This window comes from Octodon degus, unplaced genomic scaffold, assembly GCF_000260255.1.
Source record: "Octodon degus isolate 3935 unplaced genomic scaffold, OctDeg1.0 scaffold00190, whole genome shotgun sequence".
In the NCBI taxonomy this organism is placed as follows: Eukaryota; Metazoa; Chordata; class Mammalia; order Rodentia; family Octodontidae; genus Octodon; species Octodon degus.
In genome coordinates, this window is record NW_004524766.1 from 2,059,156 (window position 1) to 2,069,838 (window position 10,683).

The following is a 10,683-nucleotide window of genomic DNA, read 5'->3' on the forward strand; positions in this document are numbered from 1 at the left end:
AGATGAGAGACTGGAATAGGAGACATTTTCAGACATGTGTTCTTGAAGGCTTAAGAAGGACAAGAACTAAATGCTTCAATTATTTTAAATTGTCACCTGTTAATCAAGAAAAAGATGAGCTGCCCTCTGCCTTCTTAGGTCATTTACAGGAGGCACTGACGAAGCAGACAGCCCTGGCTGCTGCTTCAGGGGAAGGACAGATTATACCTAAAGATGAGTTTATTACCTGCCCAGCCAGCCTCAGATATTAGGAAAAATCTACAAAAAGTGTCTTTTGTTCCAGATAGCTCACTTGATACTTTATTTTTTTAATGTATTTAGTGCAAGGTCAACAGGGTCTCACTACACAGATCCAACTCATAGTGCTCCTCCTGTTTTCAGCCTCCCAAGTGCTGGGATTCCAGGTGTGTGCTACCACGCCCTGTCTCAGTCTCTCTCAGCACTCCCTGGGGTGTGTCCAGCACCTTATGCCAGGGATCGAATCCCCAGCCCCTGCATCTGCCTAAGCAAGCACTTTAATCCACTGAGCTATCTAGCAGGCCTTCACTTGATACTTTAGTGAGAATTTCCTCCTCAGGACTTTATAGTCGAGACCATGAGCCAGCCAATGGGAGAAAACAGACCAAAACCAGCAATTGCCTTTGTTGTGGCCTTAAAAGAAATAAGACTCTAATGATTCTCTCGAGTCCTAAGAAGCTCTCAATGACTGTACTTGGCACCACTGGGGAAAGCCAGGCCACATTAGGAGGGACTGTGATCAAAACCATCACAAGACTCCCCTGATTGCTGGGCATGGTGGTGCGTACCTGAAATCCTAGAACTCAGGATACTGAGGCAGGATTGTTGCAAATTCAAGACTAGGCTGGGACCTGTAGGGGGGGACTCAGGTCAACAATTTCTGACGTTGCCAGTGAAGCAGAAGACCCAATACTATTATGGGCTACTGGACTTTTTTAGAATATTTTACTGAGTTTACATACCTATAATATTCAAATAATGGAACTTAACAAAAAAAGGGGATACAGATGAATGTCCATTTTGTATCTGTGTATTCAAAGTGGTTAGGATAGATATATAGTTACATTCTCTTAATGAATAGAGGGATTTGTTCTAATGGTGTTTGTAAATAGGATATCATGTCCACATCTTGTACAGCAATTAACCACTAGGAAGAATGTATGCAATGTGTTCATTATTGAAACTGTCCTACCAATTTGATTTGAAACTGTCTCATTGCTATTTGTTTATCAATAAAATTATGGGGGGAAAAAAGACTAGGCTGGGCTACAAAGAGAGCTCAAGACCTGCCTTAACTGCAGAGTAAGACCCTGTCTCAAAAAGACAAAATAAAAAGAGACCCTTGAGCTAGGCCCTGATGGCAGAGGTGACCACAGGGAGTCAGACTCCCCAGAGACAGAGGTCCCAGGGATCAGACCTACCTTACCAGCTGGTCCAGCAAGACTGAAGAGCACCAGGCCACTCTCCACCTTCTTCTTCTGCCTGAACTGTCATCTCCACAGAGGAGCCCCAGGTAATCACATCTATAAAGGAAAAAGAGACAGCCTACTGCTGGACATTGGCACTGCTTCTTGGTCCTTCATTCCAACCCTGGTCTTCCTGCCAGCCATCAGACTTCAGTAAAGGGAGACACTGAAGAGGAGGTAACTCACTCTTTCTACAACTTTTAAGCTATAACTGGGATGGCTTTCTCACCATCTATTCCTTTTAAATTATGCCTGAAAGTCCAGTTCCCTTCCTGGGGAGAGATATCTTATGTTGCTTAAATACTGTAATATGCATGCACCCCGGTCAGGTATGCTGCCTCCTATTTTGTGGAGATAGAAATAAATCCTTTAGAGCGGGCAGCTAAAGGTAGAACAGGAAGAGCAGTAACAGCTGCAAATAAGAGTTCTCAAAGATTCTACTATTTTTTCCTTACCAGAGACAATGCCCCCTAAGACCAGAAGTGAAAAAAAGAACTACAGGCTATAATTGATAACATAATCCTTACACCCTGTTACGACCCTTGCAACACTGGAAAACTCAATGGAGAGTAGAGGCTGGCTCAGGACCTTAGATGGTAAGTGGAGCAGTAGCACCCACCCACCTGGTGGCACCTCATCCATACATTCTCCTTTTTCAGATCCCGAGAGATGCTCACTGACTCTCAGTGTTAGATTTGAAAGATACCCTTTTTTTTTTTTTTCATTTCTTTACATGTAGATTCCCAGTCTCTTTTGTGTGGGGAGAGGCTAAAACAGGAGATCCCTCACATATGTGAGGCATGTCACAAGAACAAGGTGTTCCAGCTCGGAGAACTCAAGATATGCAGGTGAGCTGAGATACACAGGCAAGCCATACAAAGTTGCTAAGCAGAGGGGTTGAAATCAACATCTACCTCCTGAGAGTATAAATTCCTCAAGGTGGCTGAGCAGTTCCTTTTCTCCCATCCAGAGAGAGGACTCTACCTGACCTCAGCTTTCTGTCTCTTTTCTTTCTCTATCCTGTCACTGTCCTTTCCCCTGGGAGCTTCAAGAGCCACACAGGACATGGCACATTTTGCTTTGAAAATCCTCACAACCAGGCCTCTCAATGGGCTTGGACTGCACTTCCCCCTTCTTATGAGTTCAGAAACAGCCCTCATCTTTTGGGGCAAGTGCTTTCACCTGTTCTGAAATTCCTCAAGTCACAGTCCTGCAATATGTAGGTGAGGACTCTAGCACATGCACCCATGCCCTGCTGAATCCTCTAAAAGACAGAGGTCATAAGATCTCTAGGTATCTTATGATACCTAGATCACCCATAATCCCAGTCGATCATGAGTTAATCACAAACTCTAGAAGTCCCTGCCCCTGACTAGACAGGGGACTAGACACAAACCATAACAGAAGTCTTGTCACATGGTAAAATATATATATACAGTAAAATCTTTGGCTAAAGTCATCTTGGATGCCTCTGGTACTTGGAGAATTATGGTAGCCATAGTTCTAAAGCACATAGGCTACTCCTTTGTTACAACGTCTAATTTATGACTCAGGTACCCTTTCCTTCCTTCCTTTTGGGTATAGGTATTTGTCCCAGCAATGACAGAAGAGTAACTGAGACAATTTCTTTCCTCCAAAGGGAGCCTATGGCTATCAGACAATTGAATTCTTAAATATGAGGCTCTACTTATAGAAGAACCAGTCAGTAAGGGTCAAGCCATTAAGTTCTACTTCTAGGAGAACTACCTCATTATCATGAGAGCCAACAATCATAAAGATGGTTACTTTCAGATATGACATTCTAATGGTTTGTGTCTAGTCATCCCCCCAAAGCCTCATGCAGTCATTGGGGTAGCTTCTAGAACTTGTGATTAATTCATAATCCAATGCTGGGATTATGGGTGCGAGTGCTACACCCGCGCTGGGGTGGGTAGTGGGAATACAATGTAAGGCAGGGAGAGAGGCCTGCTAGCAGCTCTGGCTCCTCCCTTTGCTCCTTGCTGTTTTCCCTCACCATCAACTGCCGCCCTCTGCCACATGCCCCTCTGCCTTGGAGTCAGCTGAGTATGGACTGAAACCTCTACTGTGAGCTAAGTAAACCTGTCCTTCCTTAATTTTGGGTGCTGGGTATTTTGTCCCAGCAACAAGAGAAAAGGAACTGAGACATGTCGGGGATCAAACTCAGGACCTCATACTTATGCTTGTCAGGCAGCTGCTCGTGCTGCTAAGCTACCTCCCCAGCCCGTATGGTTAACTCCAGCTACAGGCAATTTAGTAGAAAGGCCCCCTTAGGTTTAGCAGAGAAATCACTCTCACTATCATTGGCCTCACTCTACTAAACACTTGGAGTTGACATCCCTGAGCACTATGTACACATTACAACTTCCCAGGTTGAAGGCTAGATTGCAACAGACTGGTTTAATCACTGTGGAATTATGATGGGAATCCCCCAGGGGTCCTGGGTATCCCCTGGATGGACAGGGAGATGCACACTGGGATTTGCATGGTTATAAGGCAGGAGTGTCAAAAATATTGACCAACCTGCAAACTTACCCCATCTATGACATTGATGGTCTAGAATGTTGTTGGCACTGGCATGATCATTTGGCTTCTATCTTTGTCCCTTCCCTAGGATTACAGAATGTCATGCAGCACATTGAGGCCTTGGCTAATGATATTCAACAGGCCTTAAACAATAGCTCCATTGGATTCTCTCTCCCAAATGAGGACGTAAAATTAATGAGGTAAGCTATCCTCCAAAATTGGATGGCATTAGACATTCTAACAACGGCACAAGGGGGTGCTTCTGCAGTTGTAAAAGCTGAATGTAATATGCATATTCCTGATCCTTCTGATAATATTTCAATGGATGTTCAAGATATTAAATGACAAATTAATGCCATGTCAGATTCTGATATTCTCTGGATCTTCTCCTTACCTTCTTCATGGAAGGCTATTATTGGTTCTTCCTGGAGGAAACATTTGCTGGTTGTATTCACAATAGTCTTGTTGATATTATCACTTGGCCTTTGCATACTGTACTGTTTTTGTTCCTTTGTCTCTGCCAGAATTAAAGCTATACACCTACAAGAGTGGAAGGACTGGCATCTGTCGAGGCCCTTTACATAGACCCTCTAGAGAATATTTCTGACTCTCAACCACCATTCTGACGGCTTCAGCCAGAAGTGGCCACGACAGTCATCATGCTTTATCTCCTCACAGCCGGTGGGGGTTGTCTCAGTTCCTCTTCTCTCATTGCTGGAACAAATAGCTGGCACCCAAAATGAAGGAAGAAAAGGTTTATTTAGCTCAGTTACTGGAGGTTTCAGTCCATACTCGGCTGGCTCCAGGGCAGAGCGGCACATGGCAGAGAGCAACCTTTCATGGCGGCAGCAAACAGCAAAGAGCAAAATGGAGGAGTAGCAGCAATAACAGCCACAAAGGACAAGCCTCCATTAAGTTGCCATGGGTGTAGCACTCACATCATAATCCCAGTGGATCATGAGCTAGTCACAAGCTCTAGAAGTCTGCCCCATGACTTACAGGAGACTCTGGGGGGACAACTAGACACAAACCATCACAGGGGTACCTCTTCAGAGGGGGAGGTATTGTAGAGAGCTGAGCTAGGTAAAATATAGGCAGTCAGACAGAGATAGGCTGGGAGGGGGTCGTCAAAGCAGAGGATGAAAATATATTTCAAGTACGGCCAGAAGCACATCTATTGGAGGCTAGGCCTCAAGATAAAGACGAAATGATCAGGCCTTCACACCTCTCCAGGGGATAAGCGATGGCGTGGAAACTGTGCTCATCCGGTAGGCATCGGTCACCCCAGTGGGTGGCCGGAATCCCCTAAAAAGTCCTTATCCTTTCCAAGAACACTTGCTACATAACCTCTTCCTCACTGGATCAACATTCATTACCTAAGTAGCTAAACTTATAAAGTTACTAGTTGATCATAGTTTTCTTTTCTGTTGTACCCACCTCATAATTTTGATCTGTACAACTTATTCTATAAAATGGCATCTATGGCAACTCATTTTTTCAAGTCTCCTCCTGTCTTTCGTTCCTTAAAATTCGTTCCCCAGTTTTGAGGCTCATGAACGCTAGCACTGAGCAGGATGGGAGTTAATTTCCCCTGTTAACAGCACAACTAGTGGCACTGACAAAAGAAGGCTTCCAGAACTGCTTCACAAAGGGCCAAGAGTGATGGAATAGGTATATTCAAAGAAAGGAAGAATGTTTTGGGGGTATTAGTAACAGTGTATCTTTCACTATAATAAATTTAAAAAAATTTCTGTATGTTCTGACCACACATCATGTAGCCAATAAACATGTCATTTCCACATCCATATTGACTGACTCAACTTTATTACATTTCTATACATAATTTTGGTGGGGCATGGTGGTATATACCTGCAGCCCAGCACACAGGAGGCTGAGGCAGAAGGATAACCAAGTTTGAGGCCAGCCTGGGTTACATAGTGAGTTCAAGGCCAGCCTTGAACTATGTAGCAAAATAAATATTTTACAATGGAAAACTATTTAAAGATAACATCCCTTTATCATCTATCACATAAACATTTATTGAGTCTGTATTATGTGCCAGGTACTGTGCTATTTACTGAGGTATAGAGATAATTAATGTCAGGCATACTGGCCCATGCCTATAATCCCAGCACTCGGGAGGCTGAGGTTTAAGGATCACCCTTAATTTTTTTTTTTTTTTTTTTTTTTCTTCAGAACCGGGGAGTGAACTCAGGCCCTTGTGCTTGCCAGGCAAGCGCTTATTCTACTGAGCTATCTCCCTGGCCATCACCCTTAATTTGAGGCCAGCCTGGGCTACACAGTAAGTCCAAGCCCAGCCTGAACTATGTAAGAACTTGTCACAATTTTTTTTTGTTGTTGTTATTTTAGTACAGGGTCTCACTATGTAAATCGGATCCACCTGTGTTCAGCCTCCCAAGAAGTGGGATTACAGGTGTGGCATGCCGGGGACTGAACCTCCGACCCCTGGGTCTGCCTAAACAGGCACTTTAATCCGTTGAGCTATTGGGCCAGTCCTCAAAAAAATTTAAAAAGATAATTAACATTAGTCACTAGACAAGACATTGGAAGTACCTTGGAGTATTATTGAAAATATAATAAATGTGCAAACTACATTTTTAAAAATGTATTTAGTACAGGGTCTATAGGGTCTCACTACATAGATCAGACACATAGTGATCCTCCTGCTTCCAGCACCCCAAATGCTGGGATTACAGGCATGCATCACCATGCTTAGTTTCAGTCGCCATCTCAGCGTGGCCAGCACGGCTTGTGGTGCTAGGGATCAAACCCCGGTCCCTGCACTCTGCCTAAGCAGGTGCTTTAGTCTGCTAAGCTATCTAGCTGGCCCTCAAACTAAATTTTTAAAACATTAGGGTTTCTTCAGAGGGGAGGTGGTCTTTTTAAGACAAGGTCTTGCAGTTTAGGCAGGTCTTGAGCTCACTTTGTAGCCAGGTTGGTCTCAAGCTTGCAGAAATCCTACCTTAGACTCCTGAGTGCTGAGTTTACAGACGTGTGCCACTACACCCAGCTAGAATAGGTTGCTGTTTGTTTCTGAGATAGAATCTTACAGTGAGCCCAGGTTGGCTTTGAACTCAAGCAAATCTCCTTCCCTCAAGTCTGGGATCAGGTGTGTACCACCACACACAGTAGGAACAGGGTTCTTAAAGTGCTACAAACACAGCAGAGAAATATAAGCCTTCCAAGGAGGTGGAGGGTTCTGAGGCCTCCTACAGGGAAGACTCTGTAGTGATAGGGAAGCCCCCACACCTGCGTGCAGACAGCCCAGTGGTCAGGAGCCAGCTCAGATCCCAGCCGTACCTGCTCTTCAGGGGGCTGCTTCCTCTCCTCAGCCTATGCCTAGCCTGGAAAGCAAGTGCAGGAACATTTCCTTCGCAGAACTATTCAGAGGCCCAAAGATCATGCCTTAAAAGAAATAGTTCCTGGACTGGGGCGATAACTCAGCAGCATAATAAACAGCTGCCTGGCAAGTGCAAGGTCCCGAGTTCAATCCCAGTACCAAAAAGAAAATGCTGTTACGGTTGCTACAGTGAGCACACATGCGTGCATGCGCACACGCCTATAGTATGGATGGCCTGGCCATCGGGCCTGTGTCCTGCACACTTAGGAATCGCCAGGGCCCTTCCCCTCCTTAGCTGAAATCCCTAAGTGTCTCAATCCCGGAAGTGCCCCCGACTTCCTGTCATTATGGAGCCCACTGGCCCATCTCCTCCTGAGGACAGCCTGGAGCCTTGTAGGACAGCTTTCTTGCTCTTGCTCTCAGCTACTCCCTGCTACACTGCTGTCTTGTTAACTCTTTTTCAATTTTTATTTTTATCACATGTTTGCAATACAATTTTCATTCCTCTTTTGGAGCTGGAACCAGCACCTAACAACTTAATTTTTTTTCCTACGCCTTTTCCTCTCCTCCCTCCCCTTCTCTCCATCTCCTGATCCCCTTTCCCTTTGAAAAGGAGCCATGTCCCTACTTCCTACAATCTACCTTTTATTTTACACTTTATATTTTGGATCTCTCTGTGAGAAACAATGCTGTATGTAAACCCGTGTGTCTGATTTACTTCACTGAACATTATGGTTTCAAGGTGCATCTGTTTTCCTACAAGTGACTCAAGTCTACCCTTCTTTATAACACAGCAGTACTCAAGGCGCGTAAATACTCCATTTCCTTTATCCACTCATCTGTCGATGGACACACAGCCCACTTCCAAAACTTGGCTGTTACAGATTGTGCTGCCACAGACATGGGTGTGCGTGGACTGCTGTGACATGATGTCTGTAACTTACAAGAGGAATGAGCTCAATGGAATTATTAGTTTCAGTTTTTGAGGAATTTCCAGGCTGATTTCCATAGTGGTTGCACCAGTTTACATTCCTGCCGACCACGCAGAAGGGCTCCTTTTCCCCACAGCCTCGCCAGCATGTGTTCTTATCTGATTTCCTGATGCAGGCCATTCTTTCTGGACTGAGATGGAATCTCAAATGTCGTTTCAATTTGTGTTTCTCCAAGGACAGCAGTATTGAACACTTTTTCACGTACTTATTGGCCACTTGTACTGCTGAGAATCTTCATTTGTTGCCTGCTTATTGACTGGGTCATTTGCAAAGATGCCTGGAAGGGAAAGCGCTGGGTCAAATGGAATTTCTAGTTTCAGCTTTTTCAGGACTCTCCACACTGCTTTACTTAGTGGTTGTATTAGTGTACATTCCCACTCACGAGGTAGGTTTCCTTTTTCCTCATATCCTCACCAGGATGTAGATTTTTTTGATGATAGTGTTTATATTTTTGATGATAGCCATTCTTTCTGGAGTAGGATAATATCTCAATATTGATTTTGGGAGGTTTTGGTTTGGGTTTGGGTTTTCTACAACAGGGTCTCACTATGAAGTTCAGGCTGGCCTTAAACTCACTGTGAAGCCCAAAACGGCCTCAAACTCATGGTGATCCTCTTGCCTCAGCCTCCCAAGTTCTGGTAGTAGAGGTGCGGGCCATCATGCCAGCATCAATACTGTTCTAATTTCATTTCTCCAATGGCCAGCAATATTTAATATTTTTTCATGTATTTACTGACCATTTGTATGATTTCTTCTGAATGTATAGCTCCATTTTCTGATGCCGCCATTGATTTTTGGAACCAAGGATGCAGCTGTCATTGCAGAGGGTTTTTACTTCCTTCCCTAAATCAATTCCCAGGTGTCTTACTCTGCTGTCATGACTGAGAGAAAACACTTGACACCCAAAGTGAAAGGAGGAAAGGTGTATTTAGCTCATAGTTTGTAGAGGTTCCAGTTCATGTTTCACTGGCTCCAAGGAAAGGTAGCTTTGCAGAGAACAGTTCATAACATAAAGAAGACAGCAAAATCAACAACCAAGCCTCTTTCTGCCCTTTATATTGTATCCAGTCTACCAGAATTAGGGTGGTGCCAATCCAATCAGTGGACTGATCCAGTAATCACCCACCCTTAATAAGAGGACCCTTAATCCCAGCATTGCCCTACGAATCAATCACACACTCCAGATTCAGATGAAGACTGTACGTCCAGCATGAGGCTTTGGGGGAACATCTAGACACAAACCATAACAGCAAGCATTTAATTTTTCTTGATGTTACTGTTAAAAGGTATTGTTTACCTAATTTCTCCCATGTTGAGTTTGTTATACAGAAACACGACTGATTTTTGAGTGATAATTTTCTATCCTGCTATGCACTAGGATTGGTTATTAATTCTAGGCCTCTTTCTTTTCTATGTATTTAGTACAGGGTCTACAGGGTCTCACTACACAGATTAGACTGGTGGTGATCCTGTTTTCAGCCTCCCAAGTGCTGTGATTATAGGCACGCATCACCACACCCAGTCTCAATCCTCATCTCAGTGCCCCAGGCGCAGCGCTGGCCTGGCACAGCAGGCCAGGTATTGAACTCCTGGCCCCTGCATCTGCCTAAGCAGGCACTTTAATCTACTGAGCTATCTGGCAGGCCCTCCAGGCCTCTTTTGTTGGGATATTTTGGGGCCTTCTATGTAGAGGTGCATCTGCAAATAATACTTTGACTTCTTCTTTTCCTATATATACTTTCTCTTTCATTTTCTCTTTTGTGTGCGTGTGTGTGTGTGTGTGTGTGTGTGTGTGTGTGTGTGTGTTTTAGGGAAGGGTCTACGGGGTGTGCAGAATCTCACTACTAGATGGACTTGTAGTGATCTGCCTGTTTACAGCCTCCCAAGAGCTGGGATTACAGGCGCACACCACCACACCTAGTCTCAATCTCATCTCAGCAGTCCTGGGGATGAGCCAGCACAACAGGCCTCGGGATCGAACCTCTGGCCCTGTGCCTACTTGCAGGTGCTTTAATCCACTGAGCTAGTTGACCGGCCCTTTTTCTCTTGATTGTTCTTTTTTTTTTTTTTTTTTTCCTCAAAACATGACATGGTTTTTATTTAACTTTTTTTTCTGTCTTTTTTTTAATTGAGAAATAAATATGAGAGTTTCACAGCTGATTAATAGGACAGTTTTGATAATCAATACATTGTACATTGTTATCTTCTTAGTGGCCATCCATAGCACAAGAAGCAGACAGGATATTCTGTCCAAACACTGTTAATTCAATTTTCATTGAATTAAGCAAAAGTAGCTGTAAAT